This window comes from Prionailurus viverrinus, chromosome C1 (assembly GCF_022837055.1).
Source record: "Prionailurus viverrinus isolate Anna chromosome C1, UM_Priviv_1.0, whole genome shotgun sequence".
NCBI classification, from domain to species: domain Eukaryota; kingdom Metazoa; phylum Chordata; class Mammalia; order Carnivora; family Felidae; genus Prionailurus; species Prionailurus viverrinus.
In genome coordinates this window covers 37,775,307-37,789,865 of record NC_062568.1, presented here as the reverse complement: position 1 = coordinate 37,789,865, position 14,559 = coordinate 37,775,307, and positions in this window count along the sequence as shown.

Here is a 14,559-nt window from a genome sequence, read left to right as displayed (position 1 = left end):
GCACACATGACTGGGAGGATATTGCGGTGAAAAGATATCAACAATAGCTCCATTAATGTTTTGCTTCTACCTGCATCTAATGGGTACTAATGCATCTTACATGACACACGTGAAGATAAATTTACGGCATTAATAGACTTACATTCCATAACAGTAACCTATTTCTCTAACAAGTTCTATTTCTCTAATAAAATATTGTCTTGCCACTGTCATCTGATTGGAAGGTACAGGGTTAGATGCTGCTGCTTTTATTGACTTGCAACACAATGCCCTCATCTTGGCGTGCAGTATATATTTGCATTGTATATAAACACATTAAGAGTATTACCATCTTGTAGAAAGTTACATTGTGTGAAAATGCACATTTAAGAAGCATTAAGTTATCTGTCTGGAGACATAGGTCATCTCCATATAACATCTAAGATTTCAGTTCAATCCTTAAATGTTATTTATTTTTACTCTACTTTCTGTCAAAGAAGATTTAAGACAAATTTAGACCAGTTGATCTGTCATTTTGATATCTCTGAAATTGTGCACATGATGTGACAATCAATCATTTCAACCATTTTAAAATCTGACTTCTGTAGACATCCCTAAAGTTGTTTCAGTTGTAGATTCCTGATTTTAAAATCATTTATCATAAATCTTAAACACATGAAAGTCTAAATGTTAATTCACAGATGAAATAAATCTTGAATTTATTCTTTTCCTTAGTTTAGTATGATGATGACAGCTGGGAACAAAAAGTCTTCTGAAGTCTCATTAATTTCACTACCTATTTCACTGTGGACTTATAGATCCTTTTCTATGTATGATTAGTATTTAAGTTTAGAGAATCATATAACTGAGAAGTGGTTAAAAAATAAAGTTCTTGGGGCGCCTGGGTGGCTCAGTCGGTTAAGTGGCCGACTTCGGCTCAGGTCACGATCTCGCGGTCGGTGAGTTCGAGCCCGGCGTCAGGCTCTGTGCTGATGGCTCAGAGCCTGGAGCCTGTTTCAGATTCTGTGTCTCCCTCTCTCTCTGCCCCTCCCCCGTTCATGCTCTGTCTCTCTCTGTCTCAAAAATAAATAAACGTTAAAAAAATTTTTTTTTTAAATAAGGTTCTTCTTCCAGAAAAATACTCATCAGCTTATACCACAATATTTTTGAATGTAGTTCCGGGAAATCAAAAACCCCTCCAGAACCCATTCATGACCAACACTCTCTTTTATATGATTCATTTTCTATTATCGACCATTATATAAACAATTTTTATAGAAAAGAAGCAGTTTGGTAGGGAAACAGTTTATTTCCAAATTATTTGGTTCACTTTCTGTTTCTATTATATAGATCTACTCTTTGATTTAAAAGAAAAAAAAAAAGAGTAGCCCTTTCAAGAACTTCAGTTGAAGAAGTTGGTTGCATATGATTAATGAACTGGTTATAATTATATTATATTATTGTTATATAATACATAACTATCATATGTGTGATAATTCTATTAAGTTGCAAAAGATCTCAAATTGGGAAATATTGGAAGTGAAATAAAATATGAAAAAATATTATGTGGAATGCATCTCTTATTACCAAAGAACATATTTGTATACATGACTGTGATTATTTTAATATTTGTATATATATCAATCTAAACTTAGATAAGAATATTTTTCAATTATATGTACACTGGTATAGCTTATAAAGCATGTATGTTGATATCAATGTCCCACTTCTTTCATTATCCAGTACTCTCCATAGAAGTAAAATTTCTAACTAAAAACAAAAAAAGCAGTGTTCCCAAAAGAATTTTGTAGAACACCTTTTAAAAGTTGGTTTAATGTTTATTTTTGAGAGAGAGACAGAGTGTGAGCAAGGGAGGAGCAGAGAGAGAGGGAAACACAGAATCCAAAGCAGACTTCAGGCTCTGAGCTATCAGTACAGAGCCCACGCGGGGCTCAAATCCACAAATCGCGAGATCATGACTTGAGCCGAAGTCGGTGCTTACCCAATTGAGCCACCCAGGTGCCCCCTGTAGACCATTTTTTTAAATTATGGTGACTTTGAAAATATTTCTATATCTCTGAATAAATTATATCTCAGAATCTTAAGTTAGACAGCTATTACTGACAAGTACACAGACAGAAGAAAACTTCACTCCCGTTGTTCAGTATAATACTCTGCACATTTTTTCTCAATTCACATTACTGGTTACAAGAACAATGGGTGCATTTATGATAGGATAAAATAAACAAAGCAAAGAAACATCTCTTATAACAAGAAGGAGGTGAGAATGCAATCTGGGTCTCTTATTAGAGTCTTGTATTTAATTTTCTCAACTTTTGGCTTCATTTCTCTTCTGTATACTCTTATCTGCAACCTTTAATCACTATCTGGTTTTACTTTCTAGGTTAAGGTTTAATTAGGAAGCATTATTAGAATAATAAAATAAAAGAAATACTTAAATCCCTTATCAATGATCTTTGGTAAAATTATGTTGCTGCAGGAGTAACCATAACTTAGGAATACTTTTTATTTTCAGTTATTGGGTGGCCACCTTGGGAGTTCCCTGGGTGAAATCTGAAACTGGCTCTGTGCATAGAAGATAAGCACAGACCAGAAAAGCAGGCAGAGAGGCCACTCCAGATAATGGACAAGGGAACCTACACAAGGCTTGTCTTGGTTTGTCTTGGGAGACCTTGAGATAGTAAATCTCCACCTTGGCCCACCCTTATGTAGAGGCTTTAACTGTTCAGATGGTCTCAATGACATATTGCTCTCTCAGGGTGGCTGTCTTGAAACCAATTCCCCTCGTGGGAATAATGGGGAGAATATAACTTCTGTGGATGAGTGAGGGGGTGAGGACCCTCCAACTGTGGGTCCGGCTCAAGGGTCAAGTACTGGCCACCTTCTCTCGATGACCTCCTCCAACCCTTCCTTCCTCATGACTGGCTCATCCAATCTTACATGCTCCCCTTTTCGGATATGCCCTGAACAGTGAGCAAGGTTTTTTTGTTTGTTTGTTTGTTTGTTTGTGTGGTTTGGGTTTTGTTTGTTGTTCGTTTAGCATGGAGGTGGCTTAGTTGGTGGTTATTTGTGTGTGATGGAGGCAGCCACTGCAGGAACGGTATAGACACACGCGAGAGAAAACACAGATTAGGATAATGATTCTAAAAAGAAGTGACAATTTTTTTTTTCTTTTACCAAGAGCCCCATGATCTGAACTGCTGACTTATTAAGTCCTCTAGGCTGCGGGTCACGTCATTCAGGGCATTCACTTGTGTCTTCATGTGCTTTATTATTATTATCTTTGAACGTTTCTTTATTTTTGAGAGACAGAACAAGAAGGGGAGGGACAGAGAGACAGAAGGAGACACAGAATCCAAAGCAGGCTCCAGGCTCAGAGCTTCAGCACAGAGCCCGATGGGGGCTCGAACCCACGAACCTCGAGATCGTGACCTGAGCCAAAGTTGGACGCTTAACTGACTAAGCCACCGAGATGCCCCATCATGTGCTTTAATAAATATAATACATAAGCAGACTCATCAGTTATGAACACACAACATTCTGTTTGGATACTGGAAAGACAGTACTAATGTCCAAGGCCATTCTATTTTGGAGGACAGCTTTTCTCATTAGAGACATTTTAGTGTTAGCAAAACGTAGGGTTTATTGGCTATCATTGAAGTCTTTCTGGGTAAATTTAGTAAGGGCTTCTATATGTACTATAAGATGCAGCAGAAATTTAAAGTCTAAATGGCAGATATTTATTTATTTATTTATTTATTTATTTATTTATTTATTTTAATATGAAATTTATTGTCAAATTGGTTTCCATAAAATAGCCAGTGCTCATCCCAACAGGTGCCCTCCTCAGTGCCCATCATCCACTTTCCCCTCTCTCCCACCCCCCCATCAACCATCTTAGTAGAAACTTGTATGGAAAGGTATTCCCCTTCTATTAAAATTACATATGTGTCCTGGACCTTAGATAATGAGGCTTCAGCTTTAAGAATTTGACCTGATCGTGCATACCACTCATGTTGGTCTGAGGAAGCAGCCCTGTCAGCCATGAGAATGGACTGGGGGAGGGATGTGCCAGACCAGGACCGCTAGCTTCTCCCTTTTTTCAATGGTGAGTGTCCCAGTTCAGACAATGCTTTTCAATAGTTCCAGCCTGCAGCTGTTTTACCCAACCAGACAACTCCTAAAACCCTTAGAGCAGTGCCTGGGCCCTGAATTTTCTGTGGTTCACTGCTCATCTTCTCCTTCATAGGTATTCCAGCAAAGTCTGCAGAGTGTTGTGCAATAGAGGCAAGTCTTCTCATGTTAACATTATACCGTCAACACTGGGTCCATTTTACTGGTGTGGGGAAAGAGAACAGGGACCGCTCTTAGGCTACCATTCCAAGACATACTGTGCGGCTGTGCAGGTAGCCTTGGGGAAGCCTTGGGGACCTTGACAGGTCCATTTTTGCCCTTTCCACGTGAAGGCCAATGCTAGAGGTATACTGGAATTAAAACACACACACACACACACACACACACACACACACACACACATTTGATAAGTTCAGTACAGCGGAGTACTCCTAAGATCATGGCCAAGGTATTTAAGATGGCGACAATGTTGGACACGGCTGTGTGGATGAGGGGATACTACCTTATTCAATTGTCAGTAGTCCATGATCATTCTCGGTGAGTCATCTGGCTTTTTTACCGGCCATACTGAGCTGTTCAAAGCACTATATGCAGGGCCTAAAATACCCATTAAGCACAATTCTTAGTTTCTCCTCTCCTTATGCTCCCAGGCGGTTTGTATTTGATGGTTATCACTCTGTGAGGGGTCAGTAGACTGGTTCTCAGCTGGTGTTTCCTTTCAGCACTGGTTTGACTACCTTAACCCAGAGACAGAAATCACTGATAGAGCCCTCTTCCACTCTTGGCAGGAATGCAAACTGGTGCAACAACTCTGGAAGACACTATGGAGTCTCCTCAAAAAGTTAAAAAATAGAACTATTCTATGATCCAGAAATTGCACTAGTAGGTATTTACCCAAGGAATACAAAAATACTAATTCAGAGAGTTACATATGTATCCTGATGTTTATAGCAACATTATCTGCAATAACTAAATTGTGGAAACAGCCCATGTCTCTATAGACTGATGAATAGAAAAAGAAGATGCACTGGGGATGCCTGGGTGGTTCAGTTGGTTAAGCATCTGACTTCAGCTCACTCTCATGGTCTGTGAGTTCAAGCCCTGCGTCGGGCTCTGTGCTGACAGCTCAGAGCCTGGAGCCTGCTTCAGATTTTGTGTCTCCCTCTCTCTCTGCCCCTTCCCCACTTGTGCTCTCTCTCTCTCTCTCTCTCTCTCTCTCTCTCTCAAAAGTAAACATTAAAAACATTAATAAAATGGAATAATACTCATCCATAAAAAAGAATGAAATTTTGCCATTTGCAATGACATGGATGGAGCTAGAGAGTAAGTATTATGCTAAGCAAAATAAATCAGTCAGAGAGACAAATACCATATGATTTCATTCATATGTGGCATTTAAGAAACAAACCCAATGAGCAAAGGAGGGGAAAGAGAGAGGGAGGCAAACCAAGAAACAGACTCTTAAGTATAGAGAAAAACTGATAGCTACCAGATGGGAGGGCAGGGGCGGGGGTAGGGAAAATGGGAGATGGGTAAAATAGGTGATGGGCATTAAGGAGTACACTTGCTGTGATGAGCACTGTATAACATATGGAAGTGTTAAATCACTATATTGTGCACCTGAAACTAATATTACCCTGAAATTTAAGTAAATACTTCAAAAGAGAAATTTGTAGGTTTGACCTTGTAGGATGTCAATGCCTAATATGTTCTCCAGTATCTCAGAGATAAAAACCTCACATTCTCATGGGGGAAAACACTCAATTTGTAGCATCAAAAGGACTATCCTGACCATAACCAGAATCATCACCTTTTGTTTATTTCTGGGGGACCAGTGAATAGTAATCTCAACATGAGACTTCCAGTGACTTCCAATGGTCCTCACCTGGAGACAATCTTGGCCTACATGATATGCCCTGGGCATAGGAGGCACCCACCCGGAATAAGACTGTATCCCTAAGGCCTAGACTGGAGCAGGGAAGGCATCGGGGATAGTAGAAGCAGATGGGATAGATGTGAACTGTTGTTCAAGTTTTCCACAGGCTGACCAACAAAACATTGGGTTGCCAGTCTATTTTTTTAGATGAGGTCCTGGCAGCAATGAGGTCAAACTACATCTATACAGAAGTTACTTTTACTGGACACTTATGAGCCAGTTGGAGGAACCTTTTGACTTCTCAAGATCCCTCCCTGTCTAGAGCCTTTCCCATAGCCTGTACCCATTCCTAAGATCTGTCAGTTTTCCTCAGATCAATAGAAATGGTGCACATCAAACCAGCCAGCATTTTGGGGTCGTCCACAAGCACCTAACACACGGGCCACCCTTCCCCACACAGAAGTTGATGGTCAACTCCAGACTGCCCTTGTGGATACTTCTTTCCCAAGGCCTATCTCTTTGATCACTAGGCTGGCTCAGCATTTGTTGGTTCACAAAGTGGCCCCCATGTGTGGAAGGCAAGTATATGGACCTCAGAAATAGGCAGATCACCCCACATTGGCAGGGGGCAGCCTTCAGCGAGGGAATTTACATATGAGTCTTATCTTAGGCAGCTTCAAAGCAAGTAAATATTCACACCAGCCTGTTAGAATCTTAAAAGTTATACAGAGACCTTAATGGTCACATTGAGGTGGCCTCAACAACACCTGGTATTCTCAAGGCTGCATCCTTGAAACCAGTTCCTACTGTGGGAATGGTGGGCAAACATATATTCCAAAGACAGGGAAAGGAGAAGGAGCCTCCAGTTGCCCAGATCCAGCTCAAGGGTCAATCAGTGATCACATTCTCTCGATGACCTACTCCAACATCAGTATATTGATTTATTCCTAGTCATTTAAGGGCATTAATCTATATTTTTTCACCACCTGGGTGTCATATACACAGTCACACAGCTATGCACTGAAAAGTATGTAGATGGATGAACCAATAAGGTAGGATCGTACATTCATTTATTCCACAATTTTAAATGTTTACTGTGAATCAGACCCCAAGCTACCTCTGGGGATTCAACAGCGGACAAGATTGAAAACTTGCGAGGGTTTAATGGGGAAATGGATTTAGTGGGAAAGATAAAGATTAAATAAGTAATTACACAAATAGGTAACTCTGAACATTTCCATGGAGGAGTAACACAGGCTCCCGCTGCATTTGAGTATGAAGAGGTGTGCAACAGAGTAAACCCATCTGATCTGGGGACCTGGGAAGTGATTCATTCTTTTCTTAATCCACTCATTTAAATATTAGGGTTTCTGGGGGCTTCTCTCTCTCTCTCCATACTTTTCTCATCTTTGCCTTGGGTGACTTTTTACAGGAGGTGGAGAAGGTGTCATGGTTTAGGTAGGGAAAAGTTATGACACATGAGTGTTTCCAGGGGGAGTGAGTGGATGATTTGCCACAGGCTTTGGCAAGATGAGGGTTAAAAATGTATCACTTGATTTTTCAATGTGACGTTCACCGGTGACTTTTTTTTTCCAGTTTATTTTCTTTATTTTGAGAGAGAGAGAGAGAGAGATGCAGAGAGAGGGAGAGAGAGAGATTCCCAGGCAGGCCCTGTGCTGTCAGCACACAGCCTGATGGGGGCTTGAATTTGTGAACCCTGAGATCATAATCTAAGCTGAAATCAAGAGTCAGACACTGCTTAACCAACTGAGCCACCCAGGCACCCCAACTCATTTGTGACTTACTAAGGGCAGTAGTAATGGGATCCAGAGAGGAGGTGTTGGGTGGGGAGGTAGTGTAAAGGGATTGATTTAGCTTCATCCGGCCGGCAACGCAAACTCTATGAGGACAGGAATTCTGCATCCGCGGCAACTAAAACAATGTCTAGCGTATATTGCTGTCATAAATGTTTGTCAAACAAATGAATGATAGGAGTTATGGAGGGTAAGCATAAGTCAAATCTTGCAGATTGTGCATGGTCTTGTAAATCATGTTAAGGATTTTGGTTTACTGATTTCTGACTATAATGCTTTTAAGGGTTTAAGTCAGAGCCTAGCCAGACTGGATTTATGTTTTGAAATGATCCCTGTGGCTCCTGGATGTAAACTGGGTTTTAAGTGAGTAGGCAGGCCAGTTATAGGGCTTCTTTAGTTTTCCTGATTGAAAAAAAAAAACAAAAAACTGGAGTGATTGATCAAGCAATCTATAGCAAATGACCAGAGAATGGGTGGTTAGAAACTGGTATGTTTGAATCCATTTGGGTAATCACCAGATTAATGACATTATCATGCATGTAATAAGTGATGGAATGTGGCTTCTCTACTCTACTCTTTGGATTACTGATATCTGCAGGTGGCATAATTCCTGATGCTTTTATCATTTAGCAAATGTGACCACTCTGTTATTGAAGAACGGTATTGTCACAGTGTAACTCTGAACTTGTAAGGAGGATTTCAAACCTGTCCTAGAACCTGAAATCATTCATTATGTTCATAAATCAGTCATTCCGTACGAATTTATTTTGCTCATATTTAACCATTGTGGAAAAAATGGTAAAAGAAGATAGACATGATCTCTGCCCTCATGGTTTAGAAGGAAGGACAAAGATAAAATTAATATCAAGTATGAGGAGTAGTATGAAAGAATTATAACCAAAAAAATGTTTTGGGACAGCATAAAACATGGAGATCAAACCTAGTTTAGAGGGTCAAGAAAGTCCAAGTGGAGGAAAAAAAAATTAAGCTGAGACTTTGTTATCCAGGGTCGAATGGAAATGGGGAGGGGTAGATTTTTGCTATAGAAAAGATGAAATATTGGGGCCACGATTTATACAGAGTCTGGCTTAGTAAAAGGAATTCAATAGCTAGAAAAATGTGAACAATGATGTTTTGGTAGACAAGGGCTAAGTGAAGTGTAGCCTTTTAATTCATGTTACTGATTTTGTATGCTTTTCTCAGGACAATGGGTAAATGAAGAGACTTAAAGCAGAGCAATGATGCAACTCATAATTTAAATTGTAAGCCAGATGTCATATCATGGTTTCTTGCTCTTGAAGATTTTGTTTGGCTTGGCCTGAGTTCCAATTCCTCCATCTGTGATGGAATTCAAATCCTTCCCCACAGTTTCTGCGAATTTCAAAAGCTTACTATTTTATGCTTCTTTCTGATTCTATGCTCCAGGCTTCTTGAGGATTGTATCTGCTTCTCCCTGACATAGTGCGAGGATTTACAATTCAACCCCTGAATCTATTCTATAAGCAATCTACACAGTTAAGTATTTCATGGTTCTAGTGGGCTTTCCCATGGCTCTTGGAGGTTACTGAGAAGAGACTCATCTTAAAATAAATTCCCTTTGCCATATTCTTGTTTAATTTCATTTTCTCATCTTTATTCTTTCAAGGAGCCATAAACAATGTTTTCCCATGTCTTATTTAGAACCATTTCACTTATAATAATAACTCTTAAGGTCTTATCTTCTATAATCAAACACCTATTGATATATTTTTCTAAACAGTACTGTTCTCTACCTAAATGAGTTTTGGTGATGGCTATTTACATAGACTATTTTTTTATGCTGTAATAAAACTAACTCTCTAACCTCTGTTTATAGCAGTTACAGCTTATTAGAAGTCAATGGAATTATTCACAAAGAGATGGAGACATTTAAGCTCAAAGAGGTCAAGTTACTCACCATATTGATAACAGCAGAGACAAAGATTTAGACATTTCCATTAATTCTGTTAGGATGGTGGCCCTTCTTAGTATGTGTCTTATATCTCAGGAGAACACGTGTAGGCTCCAAGTTCTCTCCATAAATTTATCTTTGCCCCTAATGCCAAGTTACCTGTGTGTCCTGGTCAAAATATTTCATCCATCCAAGGGAATGGTAAAGAGTAGTTTTTATTACACCAACTGTGTTGCAGAATCATATCTATTCCTTCACATACTGATTCTCTGCCATCATAAGGTTGTTTCCCGTAACACTGTTTCAGTGCACCATTGTGTCCTCTTGAGGCTGTAACCAAGTACAGAAATAACAAGATTAAGATTCAAAGCTAAAGACCTCGGTGGAGCAACCCTCAAGCTACAGGTAAAAATAAGTGAAATTACGTATGAAGAGATGTTATAAAAATCATCCATATGAAGGACAATTTCAATGGGGTGAGAGTAAATGTGTAAAAGGGACAGTTATGAGGCAAGATACCGCCTTCTGTATGGCTTGTCAAGATTTTATTTCCTGGAAAACAGTTCTATGCCGCAAGTAAATCTTAGAAATATAGAAGTAAAATAAACTGTTTTATTTGGGAAATATAACAAGTATAAAGTAGGTAGCTGTCAGTGGGACACAGAATCACAGTGATAATAGCAGTGTCACCCTCTTTCGTAAACAAAGAGAACAATAAAAAGATTGCTTATTTATTATAGTGTAGATCAGCATATGCATAGAGCAATCAAAATGCCCAACCTTTGGGGCGCCTGGGTGGCGCAGTCGGTTAAGCGTCCGACTTCAGCCAGGTCACGATTTCGCGGTCTGTGAGTTCGAGCCCCGCGTCGGGCTCTGGGCTGATGGCTCAGAGTCTGGAGCCTGTTTCCGATTCTGTGACTCCCTCTCTCTCTCTGCCCCTCCCCCGTTCATGCTCTGTCTCTCTCTGTCCCAAAAATAAATAAACGTTGAAAAAAAAATTAAAAAAAAATGCCCAACCTTTGAGTAATCCTTGACTGGATCCTTCACTTTCCTGTCTCCTCTTGGTTCTGTGCTCCAGGCTGGTATTTTCCTCTAGTTTCAAGATTAAATTGTTCCTACTAAACGAACGATTCTTATATCTACATTCTACATCGATGGTTTCATTTTTATCATTTTCAAATAAGTGTATTTTTAACCACCTTTTGGAAATTTTGATGTGGATGTACAATTATCAATTTCAACAGGGTTAAAACGCCCGCTATCATTTTCTCCAATTTTTCTCTTAAATGCTTTTCTAACTTGACTCTTACCATTCCAGCTTTTGTGCTGTCATCCTATTAACCTTCCATAAAAATAAATTCTATCATGACTCTACCATTAGGAAGAGACTGCACCACCTGACCCCAGCTATTGAAAAAAACCTTGTAATAAAGAATTTCTCCAGGGTCTGTATTGAAAAATTCCACCTGATACCCATTTGCCTGATAAATATGAGAGCATAGTCATTATTTCATCTTATCAAGTGAGATCATCAATGCAAAAGATGTCTCTAAATTCTAAAGAAAGGCTGGACCATATTTTATATATTGCATCATTATTTTTTTATCTTATCATTAAGTGTGTTGAACCCACATAGAATGCTGCCAAGGCGAAACAGCAAAATTGCAAATATTCCACATTAAACTATTGCTATAGGTAATATCTATGGCAATAGGTAAATTTAGTTTCTTCTATTTGCTTTGTTTCCTGAATTATTCATTTTTGCTCTTTTACAAACAATCCCATGTTCTATTTTAAGGATTATAATGCATAACATAAGTATATAACTTTTTCTCTGCTTACATTTATTACATATTAAATTGCCCTAGAGAAAAAAATTAATATTTAATGAGTAACAAATTTATTGAGCTTTTCCCCAAACAGAAGACTTCCATAGTAGCTGTCCTCAAATGCTGGTCTTCAATTTTTCATTGGTCCTTTATAGTCAAGGAAACTTACCCAAATGTAATTGTAGAAATACAGATTTTTTTTAAAATTGGAGAATTATCAAGACCATTGACTCCAATGTCTACATGACCTGAATACCAGTTAAAAAGTGAATTGAGGAATAATTAGCATACAATGTACTTAGACGCTTCTGATTTTTTTTCTCTATTTAATGAAAAACATTTCGCACAAAATCTTTAACCACTCTATGGTCCTTGGATATATATCAAACTCTATACAGACTGGGTTTGAGTCCCAAGTTCCACCACTTAGTAGATGTATGACTTTGTGCCAATCACTTAACGTCTCTATTTTTTTATTTCTCATATGTAAAAAATGAGAATAGTAAGAAGGCTGTAAAGAAATTTACACTGAATAACGTATAAGAGACAACACTAAAAGACTTTGTCTAGTGTCTGGCACATAATGAGTGTTCACTATCTATTATAAAGAAAATACTTAAAGACTTAAGAACATGTTAAAAAAGAAACTCTCTAATTTCATTCGTATCACAGAATGTCGTAATTGTTCCTTTCATTAACTAGCATAAAGAATAGAAGATCCATGTACTCAGCACATTTTTTAATGAGTCTGCATAGGTTGTTTTAATCAATTGTAAGTGTTTTTGGATTCTTCCTTTACCCAATTCCTGGTATCCAATATGGAGATTTTAGGCCTTCAGTCTCCTTTGTATATTTCCTTTTGCGAAGGAGAATATATCTGAGTCATGATAATAGGAACATTAAGATAATAAGTTCTTATACCCAGATTGATACAAAAAGAGTATCATAAAATTAGCTGTATTTAATAAAGTGCAAAATCATTAATATATCATCTGTTTTTAAGCCTTACTGGAACATGTAAAATTATCATAATCAATAATGATAAGATAAATCTTAATTCTGAGAAATTATAGAATCTAAAGCTTTTTCCTAAAGTTGAACAATGTGTCTTTGACTGTGTTTTAAATTATGGAGCAGATTATTCACCAATATTATAAATCCTAAAGCAATGCAATATTGATTGCCCTCGAGAAGCCAATACAAACAGGGACTAAAAAAAAATTAATCAAGTCTACAATTAAACTGTTTTTAGCCCATTAGTTATTCTCTAGTAAGTATTTCATCAGGAAATAGCATTTTGTGTTTATATCAAATTTCTGTCCTGCTGAGACACAAAGGAGACACAGTAAAATTGTTTTGATGGGCACTTACGTGTCCTTCCTTAAAAATTAAAAGAAAAAAATTAAAAGGAAAAGAAATAACGTGATGCCACTATTGGATAGTTTCAGATAAATCACCCTTTTGCCTTTAATAAAATGGGAGAAATTAGCAGGATTCTTAGTTATTACCCTGAAAATGTGTAGTTCACTGCTCAAATGGTGCCAAGGAGAGGAGGTGACATCACTTTTTATAGGTCCAGCTCACTGCGTCATTCACACGCTTCCTGAGAAGAGCAAGTTGCCCTAGATATTTCTAAACAATGGTGGCTTCACTACTTACACTTGCTCAAGTTGAGTAAAAACCCAAAGACTTTATCTAGTTTTTCTGCTGAGTATCTTAATCGTATTAGGATGAAGGAGGTTTGCTTTCGAGGCTGATTTCTTTTTCCTTCTAAAAGCATGACATCTGAACAGATGGGATCGCAGATTCGGCTTAGTGAGAACTGAAGTTGTTTCATATACTTTCTTCTTTTTCTTTTCCTTTTTTTATTCTTTTTGTCTTCAGAAACAAAACAAGCAGCATTAATGCAGCCTGAGTCTGTACAGGACCAGTATTGTCCATCACAGCTCAACGATGGAGTGCTAACTGCAGCTGTACATTCAGTAACTTGGCCTTTGTTGTATTTTTTTTAGGAGGCAATTAACAGGCATTCTTTTTTGGGTTAGAGCTTCTATACCTTTTTATATGCACATGCTTTTTCAACAAAAAAACTTAATTTGCTAAAAGCTGGCATCAGTAATAAGAAGGATACTTTAATAAACTATTTTGGAATTATCCTTGAATTAATTCTCAGTTATCGTTTACTTCCTTAAGAAGGGAGAAAAAAAAGATTATATGTCGTTAAGTTTATGATTATATTTATTGGCAGCTATTTGTAAACTTCTGTCTTGCTATTGACTAGTGGGTTGTAAAAGATTTCTGTTATTTCTCTCCTTGCTGGGTAAATCATTATAATTAAGTCTCAGAATATCTCTTGTATTAGGTATGATATAACTTAGAATCTCCTGGGTTCTCATTTACCAAAAATGTATTTTATATGCTTATACTTTGAGAGTCTTTCTCAGTATATCTCAAGATTGTTAGGGTATTAATTAGAGATTTAAAAAATGTTCCATGTTACCTCACACAGCACTTTGCTGAGCATTGATCATATATTCACTCATCAGGCAATAAAATTTTTTTCATCATAGAATTTTAGAGCCCAAAGGAAATACAGAGCTGATATAGACCTACCCCCTTGGCTTTGAGATGAGATAGCACTTTCCCAGGTAAGTTCAGTGATGGGCAGCAGATCACACACAGGCCCAGTGACAAAGCCCAGATGAGATTCCTGAGTGCCAGTGCAATGTTTTCTGAGATCACACAAGCGTTTTCAGTGGGCTTGATCTTGTTGTTGCTTTCCCCCACAATACGCAGTTACACTCATTCATTGTTTCACACTCTAGTTCTGTTAATCATATAAACTACAATTCATCCATTGCATGAGAGCAGAATAAAGCCATTTATACAGGCCAAGGTTGAAGCACTCTTTGGACAATGGTTTTTATTGTGTTTTGTGAATAAAGACATTAAAACTTTCAGATACTGTGAGCTAAG